Below are 20,879 nucleotides of genomic sequence, written 5' to 3' on the forward strand. Positions count from 1 at the left end.
CTGATATGCAGAATGGTCTTAGGCGACCCCTGTGAAAGGGTCGTTCGACCGCCAAAGGGGTCGCGACCCACAGGTTGAGAACCGCTGCCTACAGTCTTGCAATTCAGAGTATTGAACCCATACCAACAACACCTGGGAATGTGTTAGAACTAGATAATCTCACAACTCAATCCAGACCTATTAGAGTCTGCCGTTTAACAAGATCCCCAGGTATGCAAATTGAGGTTTGAGAAACGCTGCTCCACAACATCCATTCATCTAAACCAAACAAAATCACTAACCCGTAGCACAACCCATAGTCCCATCAAGAAGAATTCAATATTTCATTAATATTTTTGCATCCAAAGCAATCCCTTTGCTCATATTTTTAACTCTACTAGACATACCTTATTTCCTTCCTGCCTACTATCTAAGTCCCAGCCATTCTTGAAGGTCCAGTGAAAAGTCCCATATCATCCACCAAACTAAGACCATTGAAGTCACACTAACCTTGCTGAATACTCTTGCATTTAGGTCAACACCATTTTATTCTTATTTATTGTTCATTCCTTATTAATTGAGTAATCATTTTCTGAATGCTTGCAATTGTTTACCAGGCCCTGTTGCACTGTCCAGATGCAAACAGAAATCAGACTTTCCTTGCCCTCATTAAGCTCTCAATCAGAGCAATAATAGTTCAGGAAAGAACCTTAAGTTCCACAGGCAACAAGTGCAAGTGGGTAGACGGAGGAGTGCAGGACCATATAGGATAAAGCTACATGATTTGTGTTTTGGGGATATTAAAACTACTTAAATAAAGGAAGTTACTTTAAAATATATTAAGACTCTTGTGGCATGAAATAGATTAGACATTTCAATTGTTAGAGACAAGACTAACACAAGAGATATTGTGCTTTAATTTTTTCATGTCCATTTCACAATCATTTAGAGTTAGACCATTGTGTTTTTTACAGACCAGCAATGGCTTTCTTCATTCATTCAACAAATACCAGAATGTTAAAAGAGCTCTTCTTTGTCTTTTTCTACCTCCTTAAGTTTAGACATGGTAGGCACTGAATAAATACTTGTTGATTGAAGACAGCCTTTGATCTGAAGTTGGGGACTAGGTTTACACACGTGGAACAACCATTGCACAAATGCAGCCCTTTCCTCCTACTGCTGCTATTCATGACATAAGGAAACATTCATGAATTTGCAAAGACACTTCAGTTTACTAGTAGTGTCATTTGGATCAAAAAGTTCCTTCAGGGTGCCATGGGAGTTTCTGTAGCTAATGTTTGTGCTCACCAGAGACTGTGTTGGAGCACAGCCAACCAAATGGGATTGGCTAGTAAAAGCTTTTGTGGGTGAGCATTTTGGAAACAAGTTTCAAGACCATTTGCCAGCAAAATCTCAGCAGGTGGAATTTAAAACAACATAAGTTAATGTAAAGGTTTGACCTAGAGGGGCAGGGGAGATAAAACACTTAATGAAGTGTGTAACCTTCTATCATCTTTGAAAGTAAAAGTAAAAGTTAGTTTTTCTTGTTATTGCAAAACCAGTAATCAGTTCTTTAGATAGAAACAGAGGTTTCTGGTAGACAGACATTCTTCAAAATGTCTCATGCTCCAAACAGCACTGAGTACATTAAGGTTCGATATTATGCAAGACCTTTTTTGAGCCCCTTGTTTTCTTTCCATGTGATTCGTGAGTGATATCACACCAGGAAACTTCAAAACCAAGCAAAGTAAAAAGACTATTTCCAACTTACGTAGACTAGAACTACACAGGATCCGGTGTCACACAAAAAGTGTGCATTACTTTGACCGAATAATAACTAATTTCCTCATATATACTTCAAATTGGTTACAACTTTGCTTTTTTTTTTACATACATATTTTTGTATTAATTTCAGAGAGGAAGGGAGAGGGAGAGATAGAAACATCAATGATGAGAGAGAATCATTGATTGGTTTCCTCCTGCATGTCCCCTACCGGGGATTGAGCCCACAACCTGGGCATGTGCCCTGACTGGGAGTCAAGCCTTGACCTCCTGGTTCATTGGTCGACACCTAACCACTGAGCAACACAGGCCAGGCAGTTACCACTTTCCTTTATCTTACTCAGCAATCTTGCTGAAGATGAGCATTCCCACATGATGTGCAATTTTCTCTTCAACTTTTAATTTCTCTGGGTACAGAAGAAAAACTCTGGATCCTTAATTGAGCAATTAATATTTATTAAGTGAATATAGAGTTTGAAGATAGTGCCAAAATCTTCCTTTCATCGAAAGAACCAGTCTGACCGACGCAGTGGTGCAGCACCCAGCTTTAGGTAGGAGAGCCAAGCAGGACTGAAAGGGGAACTCATTCTTCTCCTCTAGTCACTCCCTGGCATCTACCGAGGTTCTTGAAAGAATGCCAATTAGGAACTATTTACATGTTCCCTTGGAGGTTTTAGATAACTCTTCACTAAGAACTGTTTGGTTTTCTCATTTAGACCATTTCTCCAGAGTAGGATTTGCAAACTTGCTGCTGAATATGCTGTTTGCCGATCATGGCTAGGTTTCCATACCGACATAAAATACTGGTACTCGAAAAATTCATTAAAGAAGTGACTCATCTTAACTCCCAGATCTAAATTTGAGGAGTGGTTCTACTATATTTTCTATAATGTTGTCCCAGAATTCAAGCAGCAGGAAATAAAGAGTTCAGATGCAAATAGTTCATGGAATATGCCCAGACAAGGAACTTGCTGCTTCATACCTTGTGCCATTAAGAACTTAGAATTATTTTAAGCTTTTCTTTATATAGAAATCCACTTATCTGGATTTCTACCATTCATCTCAGTTTTCTAAAACACTGGTCTCCTTTACATGAGAATATTCCTAAAGTTATACGGCTTCCAAACTTCATCATTAACAAGAAATTAGCTTTTTAATAACCACATTTTGAGCATAGTCTGCTAATATTCGGCCCAATTAAAATTTAAAAATACACAAGACCTGTATTTTAAATAATCTCATTTATATTTGGTTAAATTTTGATTAAATGCTCTATTTAGTCATAGATATAGATATAGATACCCACACACACACACACACACACACACACATATATATATATACATACACATATATATATATGGTTTAACTTTCTGCAGATCCAGTCACAGAAAACATCTTTTAGGCTGCCTACATTAATGAAAATTTTATTAGACACTACCAAATGTTGATTGAAAAAACATGCTAAAATATTACTGTCAGACACTGGTGTACAATTTCTTACCAGAGAACTATACACCTTCAGAATAAAATGTTTACGGCCTAAATACATATTTTAACAGCCACTAAAATTGTTAGGAAGATCTTAGATCACTGCTTCTTAATTATAGTTTAAAATTTATTACATAGGATCAAATTAAAATATAGTTACTATTTGTAAAATTCCAAACATTTATGAAAATATCATTTGCTAACACTTTAAATCAGACTCAAAACGAGAAAATATTTCTTATATGCCTACTAAAGTTTCTCTAATCTTTTGCAAAATGCTAAAGTGATCATTTGTCCAACAATGCCGATGGTTAATATTTACCCAAGTGATATCAACAATTTAATGCATCATGCCTTTACTTCTCATTAAAATTGTATTATTGAGGCTTGACCAAATGATTTTCATGCTTGGCCCTCCATTTAAGTTTGATACTCTATAGTAGTCCTCCTAAATCAGGTTTTCCCCCTGTCTTCAGTTATTATCCTTCTTTCTCTTACCTACTTTCAAGAAACAGAAAAAGCCTCTTCTATGTATCAATCCAAAGTATGTTCAGATAAAAGGGAAATAACTCAGTAATCTTGTTGGGGGTTGATATTTGAATATTAGAAGTTGTTTCCTTTACTCATTGGCTTGCCTATGCCTATTGAGGTCAGGTGACCCATGGTAGTGACTTATTGGAGTGCATTTTGAATTGGTAGAAAACTTCTAATAGAGTAAAGGTGGCAAATTTAGCAAAAAAAAAAAATGAAGTAGGAAAGTCCACATGCATACTGTATTCTTATCAAGTCTTATACTTGCCCAACAGCTACAAGCCTCTCTGAAAATATTTGTATGTGTGGGTGGAGGCAAGTTGCCCAATAAATTGTAAGAAGTGTTATCAAATTCATCAGGACTTGGTTGTAAATTTGACTACAGTTTTGGCTCATAACGAAACGAGGAGGAAATATCTGATTAAAGTGTGCATTGCTGCTGAGGCAACTAATGTTGCCATAGCAATTGAAATGAATTGTGCAAGAAGATAATTAAATCTAACCCCTTTAATAGTTCTGAAAGTCAATGCACTGCCAATAGGAAAAGTTGTCTACAGTAGTAAGATAAAACACATTCCTCATGGAAAGTCTATTTACTAGAGTTTTGTTGTACCCTTTCTAAATACATTGCTTTAGGTGTCTAATTTGAATGTTCTCCTTTAATAATCAAATACAGTTTTGACCTTGGATGCAGCTGCCTAGAATTTCCTGCTGGATTATTTGTATCATGGGAGTAGACATCTATAAAAAATATCCGATTTTTCCCTCTAGTTCTTAAAAAAGTGTACTAAAGCCAAAGCTGTCATATTTGAGGTTGGAATTCAGTAATATCTAGAACGTGCTGCCCTCTTCAGGAGCTAGTGTTTAAAATACTTTGATAAATATTTAATCCATTTAGAAATTATAAATATGAGTTCTAATATCAAAAATTGTATTAATAATTCTTTAGGAATAAAAACCACATGCAAAAAAGTATGTCCAAGTTTAAACTTTTTCCATTAAAAATATTTCTTTAAAAATCAATAAGTAAAAATTTTAAAATAAATTAATATTTTTATTTACTATGAAAAATAGTTTCCTTAAAAGAAACTGCATTTGTGGGGAGAATTCCTAAATTATTACAACTTCCAAACTTCCATATTTACTATCCAAATGTTTCTAAAAGAGTAAAATATCTAAAAAATAAGATATTCCCTATGTGAAAATCTTAAGATACATTTTTAATCATAATTTTATTCCCCAGCAAAAAGTCAGTAGATTTGTGAACATAATATTTATACTTTGAAATTTTAGCCAGTTGTCATTTGCAGAAGTATTACCTTTCCTGGAAATAATGGTTTCAAATTACAATAACACACTATAATTTTTATTCAAAATACTTCACTTGTAATATTGAAAGATCTGAAACATCATCATCCAAAAATTCAAGCAAATTCCTTTTCTGCTTATGTTACCTATTATAATTTCTTTAGCCATCATCTAATTTTGGCAGAAGGAGATGAATTCAGAATGTTTTTTCTAAATTAAGTTTAGGATACTTAAAAACATACAGAAAATGACTGACACTTACTAACATTAATTATCAGGCTATAAGAAAAGCATGTTTTCTTACACTCTGACATGTTCCTTTATATTAGAGATTTTGAGCTTATTTTGTACTAATAACGTGAAAGTAAATGTTAATTTAAAATTTAAAAAACAATAACAAATACCATTTCAAAATACAATTTTTTTCTAATTTTTATCATGTGATGCAATTAAAACCCTGTTTATAATAAAAAGAAAATCATAAGAAAGTGGATGGTTCTTTATCATCATTTATTCAGTGGGGAAAATGAGGAGTTTGCATTCCTAATTTTGTTTGACAACTTTTACATCAGATTTTTAGTTCAAGATTCCAAACAGGAACTTTACTTACATATAAATGATAAAATGGTCATTATGTTGACTTTAGGAAAGTAAACGGCCCCTCAATTTTCCCTTCGAGTTTTAGGCACTATAGAGTTGATCCATGTCTATCAAATGTAAAATTCTACAGAGCCAAAGGGGAGAAGGAAAACACACACACACACACACACACACACACGCACACACACAAAAAGACACCTGTTGACAATATTCTCTTGAGCCTCTAAGATTTGTTTTGTGGAAAATAAAATGTTTTATTCTTGACTTTGAAAGTACTTATTACAACAATTGCTTAATCCTAAAGTAGCTCTGTCCAAAGACATATAATACAGGCTCAAGAATTCTTACAACACTAATTTGTGTTTTCTGCAATAGATTTACTTCATTTTTGTTTTGTTTCTGATGCATTACATTTGGCAGTTAGGATCCCTGTGAATGGGGTTATAATGCATAATATTTTCTTTGCTTTCCAGGGAATTTATGGCACAATGATAAATTTCATCTTTCCCAGAATGGTGAGTAACAAGCTCTTTCTACATTTGATAGTACTGAACAAATGAGAAAAAATGAATTATTATAGTAAAAGTGAAATATCATTGTTAAATGTGTTGAATGATCTGATAATTATAAGGTAGCTTATACTCTTGAAGTAAATAGATGTTACATTCAAATTCTATAACCAGTTCAAAATTCTCACCAAGCATGCTAGAGGCTCTTCAAAGGGAATATAAGGTTTTACTTTCTCTGGAGGATTGCAGTTGAACATAGTATAGTTCATATTTTGCTATCTGGGATGAGTTATTTAAAAATATCACAGATATAGAAATAAATGTGGTTTACATTCTGTGAGCAGAAAGAAAAAGCATTTTGGTGGTACAAATTGAGAATGAGTGAGTGAATATGAATTCTTTGGAATTTATAATGTTACATAAAAATTGATTGTCATTTATATTTGCCTGGGACTTTGCAGCATCTGTGAATTTTAAAAGTATTTGTTTTCTAAGAACATATATCATAACTTCTAGGCAAATTAGTTACTGTATGATTTTGTCTAAATACATAGTTTTGTTGTCTTTATACTTTATGACTTAAAAAGGTAATATTTAATTTTAATCTCTAACTGTAACCTCTTTACAATCCAAATAACAATAACATTAATCTTATTGAATGGAAAAAGTCAATATAAAATGATATTGCTCAGCAAGTTGTCCCCTATGAAGTTTTCCCCCAAGTGGTTCTTAGATATTCCATATAAAAGAAGGAATTTCTCACTGTAGAAAAAAAACCACTTTGAAATAAATCAATCATCAAAAAGTACTATGTTAACTAAAAATAGGGCACAAAATGCAGACATTATATGTTGTGTGCCTGTGTGCTTGTGTATTGAGGGGAGAGAATACTGGGATCATATTGTAGGCTTAGAAAAAAAGATTCACAAAATCACACAAAACAGCAGGAAAATGGGTAGTTTAATAGTCTTCATTCCTTCTTCATTCTGAATTTCCTAGATTAAATATGTATTAGTCTTATAATAAAAACAGAAGCACTTTTTGAGAAATATGCTATTTGAAACTGTACCAATTTCATAATAAAAATAATCTTATACCATTAAAAAAAAAAACTACCTAATCCCAGAAGAAACTAAAAATCTATGTATATAAAAGCCTAAGTGACTGTTACAACTGGTAGACCGGTTGCTATGACGCACACTGGCCACCAGGGGGAAGATGTTCAATGCAGGAGCTGCCCCCTGGTGGTCAGTGCACTCCCACAGCCAACTTCCCGCAGTCTCCCCCTGGCCGGCCAGCCCCGATCGGCCCCGATAGCCAGAAAGGCCGAGGGACCCCCCACCTGTGGACGAATTTGTGCACCAGGTCTCTAGTATAAAATAAAAATTAATTAACCCTAGCTGGTTTGGCTCAATAGATAGAACATTGACCTGTGGACCAAAGGTTTGATACTGGTCAAGGGCACCTACCTTGGTCTCAGGCTTCTCCCCGGCCAGGGCCCTGGTTGGGGTGCAGGCAGGAGGAAACCAAATTTCTCTCAATATTTCTCTTTCCCTCTGTCTTCCATTCTCTCTAAAAATCAATGGAAAAATATCCTTGTGTGAGGATTAAAATAAAAATTAATTTGATAAAAAATAAAATATTTAAAGTGAGGGTAAAGCTATTTTATTAATTTTACTCCAATACAAAAGTGCAGCTTGGATTTAGGCATATGTGTGAAAAAGTAAATATTTAAAAACTAAAATAAAAAGATCTGAAACTTCACATTGGTTTTCAGTACATAAGAATTTGTTATTTTATGAACCTTTTTTCAGAAGAACAAAAGGTCTGGCCAGAAAAGGCTAAAATATGAAAGTAATACTTTAAAAATAAATTCACACATCAGGAATCAAACCCGTGACCTTCAATGCACAGGCCAATGAGTGGAAAGGAGGGATGAGGAGAGAGAGAGAGAGAGAGAGAGAGAGAGAGAGAGAGAGAGAAAGAGAGAGAGAGAGAGAGAGAAATATCAATGTGAGAGAGACACGTTGATGGGTTGCCTCCTGCACATGCAACCGAGGTTCTTGCCCTTGACTAGGAATCAAACTGGTGACCTTCAGTGCACAGGCGAATGCTCTAACCACTGAGAAAACTGGCCAGGGACACCTTTCTATAGTTGATAGTACTGAACACACATGAGAAAACGTGTATTGTTATAATAAAAATGGAGTAAATACTATTCACATTAATGCTTCCCAAATCTTCACTTCCAGAACTGGTTTTGTGATTGTCTACCTCACAAACTAAAAAAGATACTACAAAAGCTTAGAGCATTGAAAAGTTAAAGTCTTTGTGTACCCATTCCCCACTGGTAAAAATTAAGGGACTAAAGACCAGTTGTATGATTTTGAGTAAGATATTTCATATACTTGGGTTTAAAATTCCTGATGTGTTAAATCAGGCAGTTATACTGGAAGATTTTTTATAAAATCTAAATTCCTTTCTAGCCCTAGAATTTTGCAATAAAATGGATATATCTTTAAACTTATTATACAGAGAATAAGATAATACTGCGAGATTTGGAGTTATAAGAATGAGAAAGGTTTTAATGAATAAAAGGGTAAATTTCATTCATTTGCAAAATTCACTTATATTGAAAGTCTCATCCAAATTATATTGTGTAAGAGAGGGATTATGCATTGTGTATTTTGATAATATTCTTTTCATATTATTATTTTTAAAATGTACCTTAAAATTTAACCAGAATTTTCTCACTTTGCTTTGAATGAGATAACACTGTATATTATGTATGAAAGGAAATCTAGCATTAGTCTTTTCTAAGAGTGAGGAACCAAATTCCTACATGTATTTGCATATAGAAATGTGTATTTTAAAAAATTTTATGCTGCCAAGATGCTAATATGCTAGATTGGAGAATCAAAATTCACAATTTTATTTTGTATCCATTCTATACCACCATTAGTACAACTAACATAACATAGCATTTTAGAAAGCATATTAACAAAATTAACCTCCTGTCTATAACCAGTGCAAGATCAATATGATAAATTATTGGATAAATAAAACATCTGTCTATTCAAACTCTTTCTTTTTGATTTGCAAGTGTGCAAATTTAAGCACACAGACATTCTGGATTACTATATGAATGGAATTGAAATGTAGATACATATTTTGTAGTCATATATCTATTAAAGCTAAACTTTAAAACAATAAATTTTCAGCATTACCAAGTTTTTTAAAATAGATTGGTGATAAATGTCAACTATTTAAATAAAACAATTTTCTCAATATAATTAATCTGCATTTCAACAAAATAGATATTTCCTCTCATTCCCAATTCTGGCTGTACTTAATGAGCAAGGATTGAATGCATAGTTCTGTGAATAGTCACAGCATCTAGTCTTCAGTCAACAATCTACATATATAAAAGGCTAATATGCTAAGTGTCTGACCATCTGACAGGTCGCTAAGATGCACACTGACCACCAGGGGGCAGACACTCAACGCAGGAGCTGCCATGACATGCAATGGCCCTTTACAGAGAAAAGGCACCATGGACCTGGTGCCCACAAAGCAACACTCAGCTTCCCCCATGTGGGACACAGGCCCGCCACCGTCCCGGAGTCACACCCCACCAAATTGCAGCCAATGCTGCTGAGACCCCATGGCACAAAATGCAGCTCACAGCCAGCCAAGCCCGGAAATGGTGGCTGAGGGCACTGGGTAATGACGTCACGTAACAACAGCGGCTTCTTCTCCCTAGTGACGAGCCTCCTTGGAGTTTCTTCAGCCCAGGAACACGACTTGTTTTATAGCCAGATGCAAACATTGTACACTTTAACCAAATGTCTGTGAAGCGTTTTCATGTGCCTCATCTCATTTGATCCTCACAGAAGTCCTGGAGTAGGTAGATAGAAGACTTGGTGGAATCCTATTTTCTTTTCATTAGCCAGAAAACGGAGATTTAGAAAGCTTAGAAACTTGATCTGACTGAAAAGAAGTAAGAAATGGTGGACCTTGAAAATGACTTCAGGTTTTCTCACTGTACAGAATATAGTCAAACACTGTTGCAGTTAAATATTTTACTTTTTGTTCTCCCTGTGTGATCTACAATAATAATCTGCTTCATGTTGATATTTACTGCTGTGTTGTTGACAATTACCCGAAAGAGAAGTTGGGGTGCTTCACTGGGCTGGGAAAAGTTTAGCTAAATCAGAAGGCAGGTCTAATTAAGCAAGTTTATTCTATATATATAAAAGGCTAAATTGACTCACGCATGTGCAATACATATAAAGCTCTCGCGGCGCCAATCACACGCGTGTGTTTTGATCTGTCATTGTCAATCGTGAATTTGGTTGACACTTCTATTATGAGGCAGGTCAATGCAAAATCCAGTTTCATAGCGATATGAAAATATTTCTTCTAATTAATTTCCTTTCAGTGTGCACGAATCCATGCACCAGGCCACTAGTATAATATATTTTACTTCTGAGAACATTAATAAAAATGTTCTAATTTCATTAAAGACAAAAATTCTATATTGGAGTTAATTGTAATCAATAGTCATTTTGCCATTTATCTTTTAAAATTCCACCACTTTTTCCAATATATCCAATGTCAATTTTTAGGTCAGATGATAGTAGTATTAAATCATTATTAATTAGCCAACAGATTGATTACTTTTAAGATTTGGAAAAAAGCAAAGATAAAAACAGTCCTTTCCTTTTCCTTCAATTAAAATTGCATGCAATTATTTTTGCAGAATATAGATCTCTGTTGGGATTTCCGGTTTCAAACAAACTTTTTGGTTCATTTAACAAGAATAATATTCATCTTAATTAGCAAAAAACAATTGATGGGGCTTTTTACAAGAGGGAGTTCACTCCGTGCTCTGATTAAAGCCACTAGATTATCCATTAAAAAAAAATCACTGCTTTTAAAGCAGTTAGTTCTATGTTATCTGTTAGTAGCCATTGCTTTGAAGACAGGACGTCTTTCTTGATGAGTGGTTAATAGAGTTTGTTTTAACCTCCAAACTTTCCTAAGCAATATCCAAAGTTGGCTTCTCAAATGATTTATTACCATTTCATATCAGTTCAAATATACAAATCAAAATCATGAAATAAAAGACATTTCTGGTGTGTTATTGAATTGTTTTACATGATTTTTAAAGTTAAAATATTTGCTTCTTATTTTTAAAGGAAAATGTTTTTTAAATATTTAGTAGCAAAAAAATAAAATTGCAAATACATAAGAAATAATAAATCATAGATATCCAAGTTCCCTGTATACCTTTCAAGCTCTCTGTGTAGCCTTTTAAAATTCCTTAACCTTTTTTAACCAAAACTAAATTTTGTCTATCCCTTGTTTTTCCTTGTAATTTTAGTTCATGTATTTGAATCCCTAAACATATTATTGTTTGGTTTACATGCTTGCAATAATATGTAAATTAAAAGATATGTATTCGTAACTTTTCCATTCAACGTCATGTTCCTGAGTTTCAACCATTTGCAGCACATAAATATAATTCATTAATTTATACTGTTTTTTATTAATTGTTTGTTTGCTTGTTTGTTTATTTCCATCACCATTTATCCCCTCTATGCCCCCTTCCACCTCCACCTATCCCCCTCCCTCCTCACAATGAGCACACTGTTGTCCATGCCCATGAGGTCTCAGTTTATCCTGTTTTGTAGTGTCCCATTCAATGACATAATTTATTTGTCTCCTTCCACACTGATGGATTTGGGGTGCTTCCAGTTTTGGGGTTTTTACTGTTACACATCATGCTGCTATGAACATTTTGAACATGTATAAGTGGAAATGTATAAAAATTTCTCTAGGGTAGTGCTTCTTAACCTAGACCAATTTGGCTCCCCAGGGAATATTTGTCAATGTGTGAAAATATTTTTGGTTTCAAAACTTGGGGGATGCTACTGGTTTCTAGTAGGTAGAGGCCAGGGATGCTCTAAAGGCCAGGACAGCCCCCACAGCAAAGAATATCTGAACTGAAATGTCAATTGTGGAAGGTTGAGAAACTGCTCTAGAATATATACTTGAAAATGAAATTACTGGACACCGAGTGTGGAAAATTTCAAATTTATTAGATAATTTCTAACTGTTGTACGAAGTATCCATTTGACACCCCCTACCAGGAATGTAAAGATAAGTGTTCAAATAATGCTGCATTCTTGTTAGCACTTAATATTGTCAGATACTTTAACGTTTTCTTAAATCCATTTTGTGAATGTGAAATAAAACTTCTCATGGTTCCTCTCATAGTCTTCCTAGTCATTTTAAAACTGGAATTACAAATAGAATCTCAGGTCTAGTGAGAATGTATTGGTGGATGGATCCCAAGGAAGGCTGATTCTGAAACTTCATTCCAGTTCTTAAACTTTCTAGGGGTCTACGAACCAGTAAAGTGCCTTTGATTATTTGAGTTGTTTCTGTAACTTACAACCAAAATGGTCCTGTTAAGTACACTTTATAAATAAAATTAAATTCTGAGATGGTTTCCCTGCATACTGATAGTCATAGAAGGCAATGAATGAAAAATAACTTGAATACCTTTTTCACCACATGGGAAGGAAACTGGAAAGAGTCCTCAGGTAAGTTCTTTTGAAGCCCTGCCTTGACCAGATTGTACCTCTTCCTTCTGAATTATTCTTGAGGCAGGTCAATGTAAGAAGGATTCCCGAAGACTATTGCTTATGACAAGGTTTAGGACCACTAGTATTTAGACAATTAAACTTCTGGTATTAAAAGGGATTCTAGCAAGAAGCCCTTCCTGGGTGTAATATTATTTTCCAATTACTTTCTACCTGAGATTTTGCATAACCTGAACAAAAGAGGAAGGAGCTGAAAGTTAAGGGAAGAATATTAAAATTAGGGAGCATTTTATGCTCTGTTAAGGGCTTGGCTGGTCCATTTTAATTTATTTACTAGTTAGGTATTATGGGCTGAGTTGGGTCTCCCTTCCGCCCCCCAAATACATGTGTCAAAGTCCAAACCCCCAAACCTCAGAATATGACTATAGTTGCAAATAGTATTTAAGGTTAAACGAGGTCATTGGAGTGAGACTAATCCTATATGGCTGGCGTCCTTATAAGAAGACTAGAGGCCTGTTGCACAAAAAGATTCGTGCAATAGGCCTTCCCTTCCCCTGGCTGCCGGCACCGGTTTTCCTCTGGCACCCAGGACCCAGGCCTTCGCTCTGGCCGGAGCTACCTTCAGTTTTCGCTGCTGCGGCCAGAGCCGCCTTCAAGCCTTCACTGCTCCAGCCGGAGCCGCCTTCAGTCTTCGCTCCACCGCTTCATGCCTACGTATGCAAATTAACTGCCATCTTTGTTGGCAGTTAATTTGCATATCTCGCTGATTAGCCAATGGGAGGTGTAGCGAAGGTATGGTCAATTACCATGTTTGTCTATTATTAAATAGGATATTAAGACAACCTGAAACTAATACAAAATAATCATGAATGTAAACTGTAATTGAAAAAATTTAAAATTTTTCAAAAAGAAGAAGATATTAGAACAGATACACACAGAGGAAGACCATGTAAAGATAGAGGGTGAAGACCATCATCTACAAGCCAAGGAGAGAGTTCTCAGAGGAAACAACCCTGTCTGTCCAATCTACCCACAAAATGTCTCCCAAGTATCTGCTTTACTCTCTGTTCCCAGCATTACTACCTTAGTTTAGGCTTTGCTATCCTTGCTTGAAATATACCAGTAACCAACCATCAGCTTTCCTCATTCTAAATCAAGTATTCATGGTCATGCCACTTGATTGTGAATTTGTTGACGACAAAGTCTTCTGTCCGCTCTTCTTATCCCCAGTGCATAGTCCATGGTTCCTAAGCCTGGCTGTGCACTGGAATTTGGGGTGGCATATATTTAATTCCAGATTTTCAGGCTCTAGAGCAGTGGTTCTCAACCTTGGCTGCACATTAGAATCACCTGGGAATCTTTTTAAAATCCTGATTTCTGGGCCTCATCCTCCGGAAAGACTGTTTCTTTGTTACTAATGTTGTGGCCTCACCCCATAACAAAGAAACAGAATTTCAGGAAGATGAGGCCTAGAAACCAGGATTTTAAAAAGATTCCCAGGTGATTCTAATGTGCAGCCAAAGTTGAGAACCACTGGTCTAGACCCGTGGTCGGCAAACTGTGGCTCGTGAGCCACATGCAGCTCTTTAGTCCCTTGAGTGTAGCTCTTCCTAAGCCTTAGGAGTACCCTAATTAAGTTAATAGCAATGTACCTACCTATATAGTTTAAGATTAAAAAATTTGGCTCTCAAAAGAAATTTCAATCATTGTATTGTTGATATTTGCCTCTGTTGACTAATGAGTTTGCCTACCACTGGCTCTAGACCAGTGATGGCGAACCTATGACACACGTGTCAGAGGTGACACGCGAACTCATTTTTTTGGTTGATTTTTCTTTGTTAAATGGCATTTAAATATATAAAATAAATATCAAAAATATGTCTTTGTTTTACTATGGTTGCAAATATCAAAAAATTTCTATATGTGACACAGCACCAGAGTTAAGTTAGGGTTTTTCAAAATGCTGACACGCCGAGCTCAAAAGGTTCGCCATCTCTGCTCTAGATCATATCTGTTGAAAAAGAATCTACAGGCAGGTAGGCTAGAAATTGGTATTTCCAATAGGTTCCTAACTTGATCTTATGAATAGTGGACACCTGTTGCTTTAATTTGACCATCTTTTTATTAACCGTCATGTGACAGTTTACCCAAAACTTCTTACTTTAGCTTTTTGTGCACATTTCTTACTTGCCTTCTGTGATCATAGTGTTTTAGGAATAACAAATCTAATTGCACTCTTTTGAAGTTGTGAGTCTTTTACATTCACAGTGTATTTCAAGAATTTTTTGTCAAAGATCCACATCTATTTTATGTTACAATATGTCTGTCTTTTGAGAAGCTACAAAAATAACATAAAGACACTTTAATATGTATAATAGTAGCAATAAATGAAGCCTATCCAATCTGTTCACTATATGTAAAGTGTTTCAGCATGAGGACATCCCTTTCACTACTGCCTCCAACTGTGAGAAAGGACTGGCAGAAGCATTTACTTCTCTTGTAGTGATTTTGTGGCCAGGCCCTATACATACTGATACTAACTGTGTGGTAGGATCACAAGTAAAAGTGGGTTTAGAGTTCACCTTAAAAAAGAAGGATGTAACATCTCAAATTCTACTATAAACCTTAATATTATAAATTCAATTTTATATACTCATCACTTGGCAAAAAATTGACAGCTTTATACCTTGAAAATAAAAACAATACTTCTCTTCTACTTTAAATAAGAAAGGCTTCAAGGCTGAAGCAATGGGTCTTTGTATCTACGCATAGATAGGAAACATAAATAACAACCCTAGAAAAAATAACAAATAATGGCAATCCTTAGAGAGAAACTCTGCTGTTAGTCTGTATTTGATATCAAAGGTGCTTTTCCAACCATAGTTGATAAGAAAAGGAAAACTTGCCAAACTAATTGATCCAGTCAGTATTTGCTTTGTGTCTATTATATCAAGCATTATATAATACTAGAGGCCCGGTGCACGGCTTTGTGCACTGGTGGGGTCCCTCGGCCTGGCCTGCAGGATCAGTGGACTTCTGCAGCCGCTGCAGCGGGGCGGAGGAGGTTGGAGGAGGGGGGTTGTGCAGGGGGAGTATCTGCGGGAGAGGCTTGTGCTGCCGCAGCTGCGCTCACCAGCCATGAGCCAGGTATCTGGTGCCCATTGGTCAGCTGAGTGGCGCTCCCCCTGTGGGAGCGCACAGACTACCAGGGGGCAGCTCCTGCGTTGAGCATCTGCGCCCTGGTGGTCAGTGTGCATCATAGCTACCGGCCAGTCATCTGGTTGCTTAGGGTTTTATATATATAGATAGGAAGATTAAAACATGACATGATTCCTGAATTTTTGAAGTTTTCAGTTTAGTCAAAGAAACTCCTAGTTAAAAAAAAATAAATAAATAAGTAGGATGCCTCCACAAGCCTGGAATGGAAGCAGAGAGGTAGAGTGTGTGAGTAGAGGTCTTGCCCAAATGACACTTCCTGGAGGGACCACTTACTTATTCTATGCTCAGTTGTCAACAGCCAGAAGGACCCTGAACTCGAATAAACAAATGAGCATGACCTCTTTCAGTAGGGTCTTTCCTCTCTGTGCATACTTTGTAAAAGGCTGTTAGAAAAACCGAATATGATCCATGGTCTCCTTTTCCTGTTCGAAATGTATACATTCAGGTACGCACTATACAAATATTTTATTAAAAGTACTTATAAAACAAGGCCCCTTAAGCAGACTGAACGGGCTCAGCTTGAAGTGATATACCAGCCAATCACCTAGTCCTTGGGTTATTTCTTCCTGGCTCATATTTCTAACGTTGTGGAGTCTTTGGATTATAATTTTGACCACATAGTACAACAAGATTTTAGTGTTTCCAAACTTGGTTAGCATCTCCAGGCACAGCAAGCTCGCTGTTTGTTCTATCCAGATTTTGTATATTTGAAAAATTCTGACTACAAGGGGCTCTGTTTTTAAATGGAAATGTGCCTCATCACACATCAAAAGCATCTTAATCCAGCTTCCATGGGCCATTTGGAATAAAGGCAATCCCTCTCCCACTTAGTTTTTAACTCCAAAAATACAGGTGAGACTTTTATAAAGTTTTAGTAAAGGAGATTTGGGAAATTGGAAGAAGTAGGTAGAAGAAGGAAATAGCTATATTTCCAGTGCCCAAGGCAACCACACACTTAACACTTTTATATATCTCTATCTAGACTTTGTACTTTAAACAGTTTAGATTCACTATTATTCTACACTAGAGGCCTGATGCACAAATATTTGTGCACTCTGGTGGGGGGGTCCCCCAGCCCGGCCTGTGCCCTCTCACAGTCTGGGACCCCTTGGGAGATAACGACCTGCTGGCTTAGGCCTGCTCCCGGGTGGCAGAGGGCAGGCCCAATCCCTAAGTGCAGCCCCTGGTCAGGCTCAGAGCAGGGCCAATTGGGGAGTTGGGGCACCGCCCCCTGTCATGCACAGAGCAGGGCGGATTGGGAGGTTGCGATGCCACTCCTAGTCACACTCAGGGTAGGGCTGATTGGGGGGTTGGGGCACCGCCCCCTGTCACACTCAAGGCAGGGTCGATGGGGAGGTTGCGGTGCCACCCCCTTGTCACGCACAGAGCAGGGCCCATCAGGAGGGTTGGGGCTCTGTACCCTGTCACGCACAGAGCAGGGCCGATCAGGGGGTTGAGGAGCTCCCCCCTGTCACTCACAGAGTAGGGCCGATAGGGGAGTTGGGGCACTGCCCCCTGTCACACACAGAGCAGGGCCGATCAGGGGGTTAGGGCGCTGCACCCTGTCACACTCAGGGCAGGGCCAATGGGGAGGTTATGGCTCTACCTTGTTACACACAGAGCAAGGCCCATGGAGGGGGGTTGGGGCGCCACCCTCTATCACCCACAGAGCAGGGCCGATCAGGGGGTTGGGGCGCCGCCACTGTCACACTCAGGGCAGGGCCGATGGAGAGGTTATGGCTCTACCCCGTCACACACAGAGCAGGGCCTGTGTGTGTGTGGGGGGGGGGGATGCTGCACCCTGTCACACACAGTGCAGGGCCGATCAAGGGGTTGGGGTGCCGCACCCTGTCACACACAGAGCCGCAGGGCGATCAGGGGGTTGGGGAGCTCCCCCCTATCAGGCACAGAGCAGGGCTGATCAGGGGGTTGGGGTGCCTTCCCCTGTCATGAACAGAGCAGGGCAGATAGGGAGGTTGTGGCCCTGCCCCCTGTCACACACAGAGCCGCAGGGCGATCAGGGGGTTTGGGCGCTGCCCCCTGTCACGCTGATCCCAGTGCCGGGAGCCTCGCTGCTCTGCTGATCCCGGTGCTGGGAGGCATATTACCCTTTTACTATATAGAATAGAGGCCTGGTGCATGGGTGGGTGCCGGCTGGTTTGCCCTGAAGGGTGTCCTGGATCAGGGTGGGGGTACCCACTGGGGTGCTTAGCCAGTCTGGGTGAGGGGCTGAGGGCCGTTTTCAGGCTTGCGGGTGACTGAAGCTCCCAACTGCTCCTTTTTTTCTTTTTCTTTTTTCTATTCTGGGCCAGCTTTAGCTCTGAGGCCTTGCTGCTGAAAGCAGGTTTCTGGCCTTTACCTTCTGTATTTGATACAATGTTTCGTTCCGGCTGGCTGAAGCCCAGCTGACTGAAAGCGGGTTTCTGGGGTTTTGTTTAGCTTCTATATTTGCAACATAGTTGCTTAGAGTTGCAGCTGAGAGGCCGGCAAGTCAGGCGGGGAACGTTGGAGTCCGCTGTCACTGGAGCAAGCAAGCCTCCGTGTTCACTTCAGTGCATGGCTGCCGGCCGCCATCTTGGCTGACAGTTAATTTGCATAAGGATATGCTGATTAGCCAATGGGAAGGGTAGTGGTCGTACGCTAATTACCATGTTTCTCTTTTATTAGTGTAGATAATTCATCACCACATATGTCAAGCGCGCGCGCGCGCACACACACACACACACACACATAACATAATCTTGTTTCCTTCTAGTTAGGGAAATCTGCTGTAGAGGATTTGTGGGCAGGCACTGAAGAAGACAGACCTGAGTTCAAAGTCAAGCATTGTCACTTGTCAGCTTTTATTGCCTTGGACTGTTACTTAGTCTCTTTCGGCCTCAATTTTCTAATCTGTAACCAGAACCCACTGCTTGCAGTCGTGGCTCACATTAATCAATGTAAAATGTGTATCACCTTGCTAGTAAATAGTAAATGCTAAATAATAATTAAAACTGTTATTTTTATGTTTATACTATTCTGATATAGCTATTAAATATAACAATGTTCAGGCTAAGGTTCCTCAATTCTTTCAGTCTTTTCTCATACCAGAAAAAAAAAAAACTGTTTTTTTTAAGCTCCTTTCCCACGCAGGCTGCTCAATACTGAAAGTGTTGTAATCTTTTCATTCAGAGCTTCCTTAAAACGCTGTTCTCAGAACTGAATATGATCATTGAAACAACTTAAAATAGAGTCAGATTATGTCCTCCATTAACCTATGCAATCCTAAAGTTATTAATGCAGCTTAAAGTATGATTTTTCTTCTCCTTCTCCCTCCCCACCCCCTTCCTTCCTCTTCATCCTGCTCTTTCTCCTGTCCCTGCCTCAGCTTCTGCTTTTCTTCTTCTTCCTCTTCTTCTCCTTCTTCTTCTTCTTCTTTCTTTTTCCTCTTCTTCTCCTTTTTTTTCCTCCTCCTCCTCCATCTCTTCCTCCTTCTTATTCTTCAAACCATGTCCTACCATTAATTCACTGCCAAGTAAAGCTACTCTTTTTTCCCCATGAGTATTGTTGCTAAGTCACAGATCCCTCTAATCAAATTTAGGCAGTTGATGTTTTGGACCTCACAATTATTCCAATCAAATCATGTATTGTTAGATTCTGTCCATGTTTTAGTTGTTAAGAGCTTTTAGATACAGAACTTATAATCCAATGTATTTATTTACTCACCACCCCTACTGCATGTAGCCATTTTTAAATAGACATGCCTTCTTATCACTACATCTCATTCATTGATAAATATGTTCACATCATACATGGCCAAGGACAAAGGCCTGTGGTGTATCACTTGTAAAACCTTTCTCCAGGCTGACAGACTCATTAACATTGCCATTGGGTACACTCATTCAGCCAGTTATGAAAACACATAGTAGTACTATCCCTAAATTGATTATTTCTCTCTATCTGGCCCACAAGTATATAAAGAAAGATTGTATTAAATGATTTGCTAGAATCCAAATACATCTATTGCCCTGATATACTGGTTTATTAACTTTACAGAAACAAATCTATGTGATTGAGTTGAATAACTTATTTTACTGATCTTATACTTTTCCTAATAATCATTTTTAATGTGCACAAAATAGTCTTTTATAAATATAATCTAGGCTAACCCCACCCTCACCCCAGCAACATCAGTTTCATTGAAGAATCTGCAATTTTGTTTACAGTGAAGTATTCATCTTATATCCCCTTTCTTCCATTTCTCAAAGATAATCAGTATATACTTCATAGTCTCATTTAGAAGGTCTCTGGTAGTAATTCATAGAGGTCAAGAGATATACTGATAGCTAGAACAGTCAGTTTCTCCCAGTATAGCATACAGAGGAAGTACTCAGACTATGGACTTAACTATGTTGGCTAAAATCCTAATTCTACACTTCTCTAGTTGTATGATGTGCAACAGATGATTTAACCAGATAATAATACATGTTTTATGGGGTTGCTATAATGATTAAATGTGTGAATGCATATAAATACTTAATGCATGACACCTACTAGGTCCTCAATAAATGTTACCTATATTATAACCCTTTACCTATTTTGGCTTTCAATTTTTAACCAATGTCTAATAGTCTTGACTTCACTCACTCATTCAACAAATATTCATTGAGTAGTGTTTGGTACAGACAAGGCCTAGAGATACACTACCAAACAAATCAAATTCCCTCAATATAGGAGAACGAAAAATTTAAGTATGTAAAGTAATGGCAGCCAGTGATTTGGAGAATAAAAAAACATAAAGGTTAGAGAATGTCAGAGAGAATTATTTCAGAGAGGGTGTTTAGGGTCCTCTCTGAAGAGATGACATGTG

The 20,879-nt window shown here is 37.7% G+C and overlaps 1 protein-coding gene across 14 annotated transcripts in view; it reads left to right on the forward strand.

The window, feature by feature from the left end:
• Positions 1-20,879, forward strand: part of ADGRL2 (adhesion G protein-coupled receptor L2) — a 276,823-nt gene that overhangs the window by 52,091 nt on the left and 203,853 nt on the right. For 13 of the 14 annotated variants that reach the window (XM_023751775.1, XM_023751777.1, XM_023751782.1 and 10 more), the window contains exon 2: positions 6,165-6,206. The exons of the other annotated variant lie outside the window; for it this stretch is intronic. The gene's annotated coding sequence lies outside the window, so the exon portion shown is untranslated. The remainder of the gene's footprint in view (positions 1-6,164; positions 6,207-20,879) is intronic. 14 annotated transcript variants of the gene reach the window in all.

This window comes from Myotis lucifugus, unplaced genomic scaffold, assembly GCF_000147115.1.
Source record: "Myotis lucifugus unplaced genomic scaffold, Myoluc2.0 scaffold_25, whole genome shotgun sequence".
NCBI classification, from domain to species: domain Eukaryota; kingdom Metazoa; phylum Chordata; class Mammalia; order Chiroptera; family Vespertilionidae; genus Myotis; species Myotis lucifugus.